The sequence below is a fragment of the Spea bombifrons genome, chromosome 3, assembly GCF_027358695.1.
Source record: "Spea bombifrons isolate aSpeBom1 chromosome 3, aSpeBom1.2.pri, whole genome shotgun sequence".
Classification (NCBI taxonomy): domain Eukaryota; kingdom Metazoa; phylum Chordata; class Amphibia; order Anura; family Pelobatidae; genus Spea; species Spea bombifrons.
In genome coordinates this window covers 123,121,555-123,131,554 of record NC_071089.1, presented here as the reverse complement: position 1 = coordinate 123,131,554, position 10,000 = coordinate 123,121,555, and the positions used below count along the sequence as shown (strand labels likewise).

The 10,000-nt window shown below is 49.5% G+C and overlaps 24 non-coding genes and 5 pseudogenes across 24 annotated transcripts in view; all 29 read left to right on the top strand.

The window, feature by feature from the left end:
* The first annotated feature begins 273 nt into the window (after positions 1–273).
* Positions 274–382, top strand: LOC128487153 (uncharacterized; annotated as a pseudogene).
* A 186-nt stretch (positions 383–568) lies between these two features.
* On the top strand, positions 569–677 carry LOC128487152 (uncharacterized; annotated as a pseudogene).
* Positions 678–994: 317 nt separating this feature from the next.
* On the top strand, positions 995–1,103 carry LOC128487151 (uncharacterized; annotated as a pseudogene).
* A 215-nt stretch (positions 1,104–1,318) lies between these two features.
* On the top strand, positions 1,319–1,437 carry LOC128485418 (5S ribosomal RNA). The gene has a single exon (XR_008351754.1). It is a non-coding gene; the product is annotated as a 5S ribosomal RNA (ribosomal RNA).
* A 221-nt stretch (positions 1,438–1,658) lies between these two features.
* LOC128486295 (5S ribosomal RNA) lies at positions 1,659–1,777 on the top strand. Its single transcript, XR_008352600.1, has one exon. It is a non-coding gene; the product is annotated as a 5S ribosomal RNA (ribosomal RNA).
* A 236-nt stretch (positions 1,778–2,013) lies between these two features.
* On the top strand, positions 2,014–2,132 carry LOC128485673 (5S ribosomal RNA). The gene has a single exon (XR_008352001.1). It is a non-coding gene; the product is annotated as a 5S ribosomal RNA (ribosomal RNA).
* A 203-nt stretch (positions 2,133–2,335) lies between these two features.
* LOC128486442 (5S ribosomal RNA) lies at positions 2,336–2,454 on the top strand. The gene has a single exon (XR_008352739.1). It is a non-coding gene; the product is annotated as a 5S ribosomal RNA (ribosomal RNA).
* A 230-nt stretch (positions 2,455–2,684) lies between these two features.
* On the top strand, positions 2,685–2,803 carry LOC128486345 (5S ribosomal RNA). The gene has a single exon (XR_008352647.1). It is a non-coding gene; the product is annotated as a 5S ribosomal RNA (ribosomal RNA).
* A 224-nt stretch (positions 2,804–3,027) lies between these two features.
* On the top strand, positions 3,028–3,146 carry LOC128488485 (5S ribosomal RNA). Its single transcript, XR_008353896.1, has one exon. It is a non-coding gene; the product is annotated as a 5S ribosomal RNA (ribosomal RNA).
* A 251-nt stretch (positions 3,147–3,397) lies between these two features.
* On the top strand, positions 3,398–3,516 carry LOC128485417 (5S ribosomal RNA). The gene has a single exon (XR_008351753.1). It is a non-coding gene; the product is annotated as a 5S ribosomal RNA (ribosomal RNA).
* Positions 3,517–3,743: 227 nt separating this feature from the next.
* Positions 3,744–3,862, top strand: LOC128485588 (5S ribosomal RNA). The gene has a single exon (XR_008351918.1). It is a non-coding gene; the product is annotated as a 5S ribosomal RNA (ribosomal RNA).
* Positions 3,863–4,083: 221 nt separating this feature from the next.
* Positions 4,084–4,202, top strand: LOC128486076 (5S ribosomal RNA). The gene has a single exon (XR_008352394.1). It is a non-coding gene; the product is annotated as a 5S ribosomal RNA (ribosomal RNA).
* Positions 4,203–4,486: 284 nt separating this feature from the next.
* LOC128486983 (uncharacterized) lies at positions 4,487–4,595 on the top strand (annotated as a pseudogene).
* A 302-nt stretch (positions 4,596–4,897) lies between these two features.
* LOC128487595 (uncharacterized) lies at positions 4,898–5,006 on the top strand (annotated as a pseudogene).
* Positions 5,007–5,221: 215 nt separating this feature from the next.
* On the top strand, positions 5,222–5,340 carry LOC128486431 (5S ribosomal RNA). Its single transcript, XR_008352728.1, has one exon. It is a non-coding gene; the product is annotated as a 5S ribosomal RNA (ribosomal RNA).
* A 242-nt stretch (positions 5,341–5,582) lies between these two features.
* LOC128485860 (5S ribosomal RNA) lies at positions 5,583–5,701 on the top strand. Its single transcript, XR_008352187.1, has one exon. It is a non-coding gene; the product is annotated as a 5S ribosomal RNA (ribosomal RNA).
* A 206-nt stretch (positions 5,702–5,907) lies between these two features.
* On the top strand, positions 5,908–6,026 carry LOC128485547 (5S ribosomal RNA). The gene has a single exon (XR_008351878.1). It is a non-coding gene; the product is annotated as a 5S ribosomal RNA (ribosomal RNA).
* Positions 6,027–6,241: 215 nt separating this feature from the next.
* Positions 6,242–6,360, top strand: LOC128486419 (5S ribosomal RNA). Its single transcript, XR_008352717.1, has one exon. It is a non-coding gene; the product is annotated as a 5S ribosomal RNA (ribosomal RNA).
* Positions 6,361–6,576: 216 nt separating this feature from the next.
* On the top strand, positions 6,577–6,695 carry LOC128485745 (5S ribosomal RNA). Its single transcript, XR_008352073.1, has one exon. It is a non-coding gene; the product is annotated as a 5S ribosomal RNA (ribosomal RNA).
* Positions 6,696–6,926: 231 nt separating this feature from the next.
* LOC128485066 (5S ribosomal RNA) lies at positions 6,927–7,045 on the top strand. Its single transcript, XR_008351420.1, has one exon. It is a non-coding gene; the product is annotated as a 5S ribosomal RNA (ribosomal RNA).
* A 212-nt stretch (positions 7,046–7,257) lies between these two features.
* On the top strand, positions 7,258–7,376 carry LOC128486184 (5S ribosomal RNA). Its single transcript, XR_008352496.1, has one exon. It is a non-coding gene; the product is annotated as a 5S ribosomal RNA (ribosomal RNA).
* Positions 7,377–7,564: 188 nt separating this feature from the next.
* LOC128485974 (5S ribosomal RNA) lies at positions 7,565–7,683 on the top strand. The gene has a single exon (XR_008352297.1). It is a non-coding gene; the product is annotated as a 5S ribosomal RNA (ribosomal RNA).
* A 227-nt stretch (positions 7,684–7,910) lies between these two features.
* Positions 7,911–8,029, top strand: LOC128485657 (5S ribosomal RNA). The gene has a single exon (XR_008351985.1). It is a non-coding gene; the product is annotated as a 5S ribosomal RNA (ribosomal RNA).
* Positions 8,030–8,280: 251 nt separating this feature from the next.
* LOC128488483 (5S ribosomal RNA) lies at positions 8,281–8,399 on the top strand. The gene has a single exon (XR_008353894.1). It is a non-coding gene; the product is annotated as a 5S ribosomal RNA (ribosomal RNA).
* A 224-nt stretch (positions 8,400–8,623) lies between these two features.
* LOC128486856 (5S ribosomal RNA) lies at positions 8,624–8,742 on the top strand. The gene has a single exon (XR_008353132.1). It is a non-coding gene; the product is annotated as a 5S ribosomal RNA (ribosomal RNA).
* A 218-nt stretch (positions 8,743–8,960) lies between these two features.
* On the top strand, positions 8,961–9,079 carry LOC128486401 (5S ribosomal RNA). Its single transcript, XR_008352699.1, has one exon. It is a non-coding gene; the product is annotated as a 5S ribosomal RNA (ribosomal RNA).
* A 218-nt stretch (positions 9,080–9,297) lies between these two features.
* LOC128486407 (5S ribosomal RNA) lies at positions 9,298–9,416 on the top strand. The gene has a single exon (XR_008352705.1). It is a non-coding gene; the product is annotated as a 5S ribosomal RNA (ribosomal RNA).
* A 248-nt stretch (positions 9,417–9,664) lies between these two features.
* On the top strand, positions 9,665–9,783 carry LOC128486893 (5S ribosomal RNA). Its single transcript, XR_008353165.1, has one exon. It is a non-coding gene; the product is annotated as a 5S ribosomal RNA (ribosomal RNA).
* A 215-nt stretch (positions 9,784–9,998) lies between these two features.
* Positions 9,999–10,000, top strand: part of LOC128485546 (5S ribosomal RNA) — a 119-nt gene continuing 117 nt past the window's right edge. The window contains exon 1 of the ribosomal RNA XR_008351877.1: positions 9,999–10,000. This exon is cut by the window's right edge and continues 117 nt beyond it. This is a non-coding gene — a ribosomal RNA (5S ribosomal RNA).

Below are 10,000 nucleotides of genomic sequence, written 5' to 3'. Positions count from 1 at the left end.
TTTCTCACAGTCCGGGGAGAGCTTTTTGCCATGTGTTTCTTGCTCATCATCAAAGCTTTAAACCCTTATTTGAACCTTCTCACCTTCTCTGTCCTGTCCCAGGGCTTATAATTCTTTCTGTCTGACGACAAGCAGCAGCAGCAGCAGCAGCAGCAGCAGCAGCAGCAGCAGCAGCAGCAGCAGCAGCAGCAGCAGCAGCAGCAGCAGCAGCAGCAGCAGCAGCAGCAGCAGCAGCAGCAACAGAATAAGAGAAGTAAAATAAAGAGCTTTCACACCTGCGGCCATACCACCCTGAAAGCGCCTGATCTCGGAAGCTAAGCAGGGTTGGGCCTGGTTAGTACCTGGATGGGAGACCGCCTGGGAATACCAGGTGTTGTAGGCTTTTTCTTTTCTCACAGTCCGGGGAGAGCTTTTTGCCATGTGTTTCTTGCTCATCATCAAAGCTTTAAACCCTTATTTGAACCTTCTCACCTTCTCTGTCCTGTCCCAGGGCTTATAATTATTTCTGTCTGATGACAAGCAGCAGCAGCAGCAACAGAATAAGAGAAGTAAAATAAAACACTTTCACACCTGCGGCCATACCACCCTGAAAGCGCCTGATCTCGGAAGCTAAGCAGGGTTGGGCCTGGTTAGTACCTGGATGGGAGACCGCCTGGGAATACCAGGTGTTGTAGGCTTTTAATTTTTTCTCACAGTCCGGGGAGAGCTTTTTGCCATGTGTTTCTTGCTCATCATCAAAGCTTTAAACCCTTATTTGAACCTTCTCACCTTCTCTGTCCTGTCCCAGGGCTTATAATTCTTTCTGTCTGACGACAAGCAGCAGCAGCAGCAGCAGCAGCAGCAGCAGCAGCAGCAGCAGCAGCAGCAGCAGCAGCAGCAGCAGCAGCAGCAGCAGCAGCAGCAGCAGCAGCAGCAGCAGCAGCAGCAGCAGCAGCAGCAGCAGCAGCAGCAGCAGCAGCAGCAGAATAAGAGAAGTAAAATAAAGAACTTTCACACCTGCGGCCATACCACCCTGAAAGCGCCTGATCTCGGAAGCTAAGCAGGGTTGGGCCTGGTTAGTACCTGGATGGGAGACCGCCTGGGAATACCAGGTGTTGTAGGCTTTTAATTTTTTCTCACAGTCCGGGGAGAGCTTTTTGCCATGTGTTTCTTGCTCATCATCAAAGCTTTAAACCCTTATTTGAACCTTCTCACCTTCTCTGTCCTGTCCCAGGGCTTATAATTCTTTCTGTCTGACGACAAGCAGCAGCAGCAGCAGCAGCAGCAGCAGCAGCAGCAGCAGCAACAGAATAAGAGAAGTAAAATAAAAAACTTTCACACCTGCGGCCATACCACCCTGAAAGCGCCCGATCTCGTCTGATCTTGGAAGCTAAGCAGGGTTGGGCCTGGTTAGTACCTGGATGGGAGACCGCCTGGGAATACCAGGTGTTGTAGGCTTTTAATTTTTTCTCACAGTCCGGGGAGAGCTTTTTGCCATGTGTTTCTTGCTCATCATCAAAGCTTTAAACCCTTATTTGAACCTTCTCACCTTCTCTGTCCTGTCCCAGGGCTTATAATTCTTTCTGTCTGACGACAAGCAGCAGCAGCAGCAGCAGCAGCAGCAGCAGCAGCAGCAGCAGCAGCAACAGAATAAGAGAAGTAAAATAAAGAACTTTCACACCTGCGGCCATACCACCCTGAAAGCACCCGATCTCGTCTGATCTCGGAAGCTAAGCAGGGTTGGGCCTGGTTAGTACCTGGATGGGGGACCGCCTGGGAATACCAGGTGTTGTAGGCTTTTAATTTTTTCTCACAGTCCGGGGAGAGCTTTTTGCCATGTGTTTCTTGCTCATCATCAAAGCTTTAAACCCTTATTTGAACCTTCTCACCTTCTCTGTCCTGTCCCAGGGCTTATAATTCTTTTTGTCTGACGACAAGCAGCAGCAGCAGCAGCAGCAGCAGCAGCAGCAGCAGCAGCAGCAGCAGCAGCAGCAGCAGCAGCAGAATAAGAGAAGTAAAATAAAAAAATTTCACACCTGCGGCCATACCTCCCTGAAAGCGCCCGATCTCGTCTGATCTTGGAAGCTAAGCAGGGTTGGGCCTGGTTAGTACCTGGATGGGAGACCGCCTGGGAATACCAGGTGTTGTAGGCTTTTAATTTTTTCTCACAGTCCGGGGAGAGCTTTTTGCCATGTGTTTCTTGCTCATCATCAAAGCTTTAAACCCTTATTTGAACCTTCTCACCTTCTCTGTCCTGTCCCAGGGCTTATAATTCTTTCTGTCTGACGACAAGCAGCAGCAGCAGCAGCAGCAGCAGCAGCAACAGAATAAGAGAAGTAAAATAAATAACTTTCACACCTGCGGCCATACCACCCTGAAAGCGCCCGATCTCGTCTGATCTCGGAAGCTAAGCAGGGTTGGGCCTGGTTAGTACCTGGATGGGAGACCGCCTGGGAATACCAGGTGTTGTAGGCTTTTAATTTTTTCTCACAGTCCGGGGAGAGCTTTTTGCCATGTGTTTCTTGCTCATCATCAAAGCTTTAAACCCTTATTTGAACCTTCTCACCTTCTCTGTCCTGTCCCAGGGCTTATAATTCTTTTTGTCTGACGACAAGCAGCAGCAGCAGCAGCAGCAGCAGCAGCAGCAGCAGCAGCAGCAGCAGCAGCAGCAGCAGAATAAGAGAAGTAAAATAAAAAACTTTCACACCTGCGGCCATACCATCCTGAAAGCGCCTGATCTCGTCCGATCTTGGAAGCTAAGCAGGGTTGGGCCTGGTTAGTACCTGGATGGGAGACCGCCTGGGAATACCAGGTGTTGTAGGCTTTTAATTTTTTCTCACAGTCCGGGGAGAGCTTTTTGCCATGTGTTTCTTGCTCATCATCAAAGCTTTAAACCCTTATTTGAACCTTCTCACCTTCTCTGTCCTGTCCCAGGGCTTATAATTCTTTCTGTCTGACGACAAGCAGCAGCAGCAGCAGCAGCAGCAGCAGCAGCAGCAGCAGCAGCAACAGCAACAGAATAAGAGAAGTAAAATAAAGAACTTTCATACCTGCGGCCATACCACCCTGAAAGCGCCCGATCTCGTCTGATCTCGGAAGCTAAGCAGGGTTGGGCCTGGTTAGTACCTGGATGGGAGACCGCCTGGGAATACCAGGTGTTGTAGGGTTTTAATTTTTTCTCACAGTCCGGGGAGAGCTTTTTGCCATGTGTTTCTTGCTCATCATCAAAGCTTTAAACCCTTATTTGAACCTTCTCACCTTCTCTGTCCTGTCCCAGGGCTTATAATTCTTTTTGTCTGACGACAAGCAGCAGCAGCAGCAGCAGCAGCAGCAGCAGCAGCAGCAGCAGCAGCAGCAGCAGCAGCAGCAGCAGCAGCAGCAGCAGCAGAATAAGAGAAGTAAAATAAAAAACTTTCACACCTGCGGCCATACCACCCTGAAAGCGCCCGATCTCGTCTGATCTTGGAAGCTAAGCAGGGTTGGGCCTGGTTAGTACCTGGATGGGAGACCGCCTGGGAATACCAGGTGTTGTAGGCTTTTAATTTTTTCTCACAGTCCGGGGAGAGCTTTTTGCCATGTGTTTCTTGCTCATCATCAAAGCTTTAAACCCTTATTTGAACCTTCTCACCTTCTCTGTCCTGTCCCAGGGCTTATAATTCTTTCTGTCTGACGACAAGCAGCAGCAGCAGCAGCAGCAGCAGCAGCAGCAGCAGCAGCAGCAGCAGCAGCAACAGAATAAGAGAAGTAAAATAAAGAACTTTCACACCTGCGGCCATACCACCCTGAAAGCGCCCGATCTCGTCTGATCTCGGAAGCTAAGCAGGGTTGGGCCTGCTTAGTACCTGGATGGGAGACCGCCTGGGAATACCAGGTGTTGTAGGCTTTTAATTTTTTCTCACAGTCCGGGGAGAGCTTTTTGCCATGTGTTTCTTGCTCATCATCAAAGCTTTAAACCCTTATTTGAACCTTCTCACCTTCTCTGTCCTGTCCCAGGGCTTATAATTCTTTTTGTCTGACGACAAGCAGCAGCAGCAGCAGCAGCAGCAGCAGCAGCAGCAGCAGCAGCAGCAACAGAATAAGAGAAGTAAAATAAAAAACTTTCACACCTGCGGCCATACCACCCTGAAAGCGCCTGATCTCGTCTGATCTTGGAAGCTAAGCAGGGTTGGGCCTGGTTAGTACCTGGATGGGAGACCGCCTGGGAATACCAGGTGTTGTAGGCTTTTAATTTTTTCTCACAGTCCGGGGAGAGCTTTTTGCCATGTGTTTCTTGCTCATCATCAAAGCTTTAAACCCTTATTTGAACCTTCTCACCTTCTCTGTCCTGTCCCAGGGCTTATAATTCTTTCTGTCTGACGACAAGCAGCAGCAGCAGCAGCAGCAGCAGCAGCAGCAGCAGCAGCAGCAGCAGCAGCAGCAGCAGCAGCAGCAGCAGCAGCAGCAGCAGCAGCAGCAGCAGCAGCAGCAGCAGCAACAGAATAAGAGAAGTAAAATAAAGAACTTTCACACCTGCGGCCATACCACCCTGAAAGCGCCCGATCTCGGAAGCTAAGCAGGGTTGGGCCTGGTTAGTACCTGGATGGGAGACCGCCTGGGAATACCAGGTGTTGTAGGCTTTTAATTTTTTCTCACAGTCCGGGGAGAGCTTTTTGCCATGTGTTTCTTGCTCATCATCAAAGCTTTAAACCCTTATTTGAACCTTCTCACCTTCTCTGTCCTGTCCCAGGGCTTATAATTCTTTTTGTCTGACGACAAGCAGCAGCAGCAGCAGCAGCAGCAGCAACAGCAGCAGCAGCAGCAGCAGCAGCAACAGCAGCAGCAGCAACAGCAGCAGCAGCAACAGCAGCAGCAGCAACAGCAGCAGCAGCAACAGCAGCAGCAGCAACAGAATAAGAGAAGTAAAATAAAAAACTTTCACACCTGCGGCCATACCACCCTGAAAGCGCCTGATCTTGGAAGCTAAGCAGGGTTGGGCCTGGCTAGTACCTGGATGGGAGACCGCCTGGGAATACCAGGTGTTGTAGGCTTTTAATTTTTTCTCACAGTCCGGGGAGAGCTTTTTGCCATGTGTTTCTTGCTCATCATCAAAGCTTTAAACCCTTATTTGAACCTTCTCACCTTCTCTGTCCTGTCCCAGGGCTTATAATTCTTTCTGTCTGACGACAAGCAGCAGCAGCAGCAGCAGCAGCAGCAGCAGCAGCAGCAGCAACAGAATAAGAGAAGTAAAATAAAGAACTTTCACACCTGCGGCCATACCACCCTGAAAGCGCCCGATCTCGTCTGATCTCGGAAGCTAAGCAGGGTTGGGCCTGGTTAGTACCTGGATGGGAGACCGCCTGGGAATACCAGGTGTTGTAGGCTTTTAATTTTTTCTCACAGTCCGGGGAGAGCTTTTTGCCATGTGTTTCTTGCTCATCATCAAAGCTTTAAACCCTTATTTGAACCTTCTCACCTTCTCTGTCCTGTCCCAGGGCTTATAATTCTTTTTGTCTGACGACAAGCAGCAGCAGCAGCAGCAGCAGCAGCAGCAGCAGCAGCAGCAGCAGCAGCAGCAGCAGCAGCAGCAGCAACAGAATAAGAGAAGTAAAATAAAAAATTTTCACACCTCCGGCCATACCACCCTGAAAGCGCCCGATCTCGTCTGATCTCGGAAGCTAAGCGGGGTTGGGCCTGGTTAGTACCTGGGTGGGAGACCGCCTGGGAATACCAGGTGTTGTAGGCTTTTAATTTTTTCTCACAGTCCGGGGAGAGCTTTTTGCCATGTGTTTCTTGCTCATCATCAAAGCTTTAAACCCTTATTTGAACCTTCTCACCTTCTCTGTCCTGTCCCAGGGCTTATAATTCTTTTTGTCTGACGACAAGCAGCAGCAGCAGCAGCAGCAGCAGCAGCAGCAACAGAATAAGAGAAGTAAAATAAAAAACTTTCACACCTGCGGCCATATCACCCTGAAAGCGCCCGATCTCGTCTGATCTCGGAAGCTAAGCAGGGTTGGGCCTGGTTAGTACCTGGGTGGGAGACCGCCTGGGAATACCAGGTGTTGTAGGCTTTTAATTTTTTCTCACAGTCCGGGGAGAGCTTTTTGCCATGTGTTTCTTGCTCATCATCAAAGCTTTAAACCCTTATTTGAACCTTCTCACCTTCTCTGTCCTGTCCCAGGGCTTATAATTCTTTCTGTCTGACGACAAGCAGCAGCAGCAGCAGCAGCAGCAGCAGCAGCAGCAGCAGCAACAGAATAAGAAAAGTAAAATAAAGAACTTTCACACCTGCGGCCATACCACCCTGAAAGCGCCCGATCTCGTCTGATCTCGGAAGCTAAGCAGGGTTGGGCCTGGTTAGTACCTGGATGGGAGACCGCCTGGGAATACCAGGTGTTGTAGGCTTTTTCTTTTCTCACAGTCCGGGGAGAGCTTTTTGCCATGTGTTTCTTGCTCATCATCAAAGCTTTAAACCCTTATTTGAACCTTCTCACCTTCTCTGTCCTGTCCCAGGGCTTATAATTCTTTCTGTCTGACGACAAGCAGCAGCAGCAGCAGCAGCAGCAGCAGCAGCAGCAGCAGCAGCAACAGAATAAGAGAAGTAAAATAAAAAACTTTCACACCTGCGGCCATACCACCCTGAAAGCGCCCGATCTCGTCTGATCTCGGAAGCTAAGCAGGGTTGGGCCTGGTTAGTACCTCGATGGGAGACCGCCTGGGAATACCAGGTGTTGTAAGCTTTTTCTTTTCTCACAGTCCGGGGAGAGCTTTTTGCCATGTGTTTCTTGCTCATCATCAAAGCTTTAAACCCTTATTTGAACCTTCTCACCTTCTCTGTCCTGTCCCAGGGCTTATAATTCTTTCTGTCTGACGACAAGCAGCAGCAGCAGCAGCAGCAGAAGCAGCAGCAGCAGCAGCAGCAGCAGCAGCAGCAGCAGCAGAATAAGAGAAGTAAAATAAAAAACTTTCACACCTGCGGCCATATCACCCTGAAAGCGCCCGATCTCGTCTGATCTCGGAAGCTAAGCAGGGTTGGGCCTGGTTAGTACCTGGATGGGAGACCGCCTGGGAATACCAGGTGTTGTAGGCTTTTAATTTTTTCTCACAGTCCGGGGAGAGCTTTTTGCCATGTGTTTCTTGCTCATCATCAAAGCTTTAAACCTTTATTTGAACCTTCTCACCTTCTCTGTCCTGTCCCAGGGCTTATAATTCTTTTTGTCTGACGACAAGCAGCAGCAGCAGCAGCAGCAGCAGCAGCAGCAGCAGCAACAGAATAAGAGAAGTAAAATAAAACACTTTCGCACCTCCGGCCGTACCACCCTGAAAGCGCCCGATCTCGTCTGATCTCGGAAGCTAAGCAGGGTTGGGCCTGGTTAGTACCTGGATGGGAGACCGCCTGGGAATACCAGGTGTTGTAGGCTTTTAATTTTTTCTCACAGTCCGGGGAGAGCTTTTTGCCATGTGTTTCTTGCTCATCAGCAAAGCTTTAAACCCTTATTTGAACCTTCTCACCTTCTCTGTCCTGTCCCAGGGCTTATAATTCTTTTTGTCTGACGACAAGCAGCAGCAGCAGCAACAGAATAAGAGAAGTAAAATAAAAAAATTTCACACCTGCGGCCATACAACCCTGAAAGCGCCCGATCTCGTCTGATCTCGGAAGCTAAGCAGGGTTGGGCCTGGTTAGTACCTGGATGGGAGACCGCCTGGGAATACCAGGTGTTGTAGGCTTTTAATTTTTTCTCACAGTCCGGGGAGAGCTTTTTGCCATGTGTTTCTTGCTCATCATCAAAGCTTTAAACCCTTATTTGAACCTTCTCACCTTCTCTGTCCTGTCCCAGGGCTTATAATTCTTTTTGTCTGACGACAAGCAGCAGCAGCAGCAGCAGCAGCAGCAGCAGCAGCAGCAGCAGCAGCAGCAGCAACAGAATAAGAGAAGTAAAATAAAAAACTTTCACACCTGCGGCCATACCACCCTGAAAGCGCCCGATCTCGTCTGATCTTGGAAGCTAAGCAGGGTTGGGCCTGGCTAGTACCTGGATGGGAGACCGCCTGGGAATACCAGGTGTTGTAGGCTTTTAATTTTTTCTCACAGTCCGGGGAGAGCTTTTTGCCATGTGTTTCTTGCTCATCATCAAAGCTTTAAACCCTTATTTGAACCTTCTCACCTTCTCTGTCCTGTCCCAGGGCTTATAATTCTTTCTGTCTGACGACAAGCAGCAGCAGCAGCAGCAGCAGCAGCAGCAGCAGCAGCAGCAGCAGCAGCAGCAGCAGCAGCAGCAGCAGCAGCAGCAACAGAATAAGAGAAGTAAAATAAAGAACTTTCACACCTGCGGCCATACCACCCTGAAAGCGCCCGATCTCGTCTGATCTCGGAAGCTAAGCAGGGTTGGGCCTGGTTAGTACCTGGATGGGAGACCGCCTGGGAATACCAGGTGTTGTAGGGTTTTAATTTTTTCTCACAGTCCGGGGAGAGCTTTTTGCCATGTGTTTCTTGCTCATCATCAAAGCTTTAAACCCTTATTTGAACCTTCTCACCTTCTCTGTCCTGTCCCAGGGCTTATAATTCTTTTTGTCTGACGACAAGCAGCAGCAGCAGCAGCAGCAGCAGCAGCAGCAGCAGCAGCAGCAGCAGCAGCAGAATAAGAGAAGTAAAATAAAAAACTTTCACACCTGCGGCCATACCACCCTGAAAGCGCCCGATCTCGTCTGGTCTTGGAAGCTAAGCAGGGTTGGGCCTGGTTAGTACCTGGATGGGAGACAGCCTGGGAATACCAGGTGTTGTAGGCTTTTAATTTTTTCTCACAGTCCGGGGAGAGCTTTTTGCCATGTGTTTCTTGCTCATCATCAAAGCTTTAAACCCTTATTTGAACCTTCTCACCTTCTCTGTCCTGTCCCAGGGCTTATAATTCTTTCTGTCTGACGACAAGCAGCAGCAGCAGCAGCAGCAGCAGCAGCAGCAGCAGCAGCAGCAACAGAATAAGAGAAGTAAAATAAAGAACTTTCACACCTGCGGGCATACCACCCTGAAAGCGCCCGATCTCGTCTGATCTTGGAAGCTAAGCAGGGTTGGGCCTGGTTAGTACCTGGATGGGAGACCGCCTGGGAATACCAGGTGTTGTAGGCTTTTAATTTTTTCTCACAGTCCGGGGAGAGCTTTTTGCCATGTGTTTCTTGCTCATCATCAAAGCTTTAAACCCTTATTTGAACCTTCTCACCTTCTCTGTCCTGTCCCAGGGCTTATAATTCTTTCTGTCTGACGACAAGCAGCAGCAGCAGCAGCAGCAGCAGCAGCAGCAGCAGCAGCAGCAACAGAATAAGAGAAGTAAAATAAAGAACTTTCACACCTGCGGCCATACCACCCTGAAAGCGCCCGATCTCGTCTGATCTCGGAAGCTAAGCAGGGTTGGGCCTGGTTAGTACCTGGATGGGAGACCGCCTGGGAATACCAGGTGTTGTAGGCTTTTAATTTTTTCTCACAGTCCGGGGAGAGCTTTTTGCCATGTGTTTCTTGCTCATCATCAAAGCTTTAAACCCTTATTTGAACCTTCTCACCTTCTCTGTCCTGTCCCAGGGCTTATAATTCTTTTTGTCTGACGACAAGCAGCAGCAGCAGCAGCAGCAGCAGCAGCAGCAGCAGCAGCAGCAGCAGCAGCAGCAGCAGCAGCAGCAGCAGCAGCAGAATAAGAGAAGTAAAATAAAAAACTTTCACACCTGCGGCCATACCACCCTGAAAGCGCCTGATCTCGGCTGATCTTGGAAGCTAAGCAAGGTTGGGCCTGGTTAGTACCTGGATGGGAGACCGCCTGGGAATACCAGGTGTTGTAGGCTTTTAATTTTTTCTCACAGTCCGGGGAGAGCTTTTTGCCATGTGTTTCTTGCTCATCATCAAAGCTTTAAACCCTTATTTGAACCTTCTCACCTTCTCTGTCCTGTCCCAGGGCTTATAATTCTTTCTGTCTGACGACAAGCAGCAGCAGCAGCAGCAGCAGCAGCAGCAGCAGCAGCAGCAACAGAATAAGAGAAGTAAAATAAAAAACTTTCACAC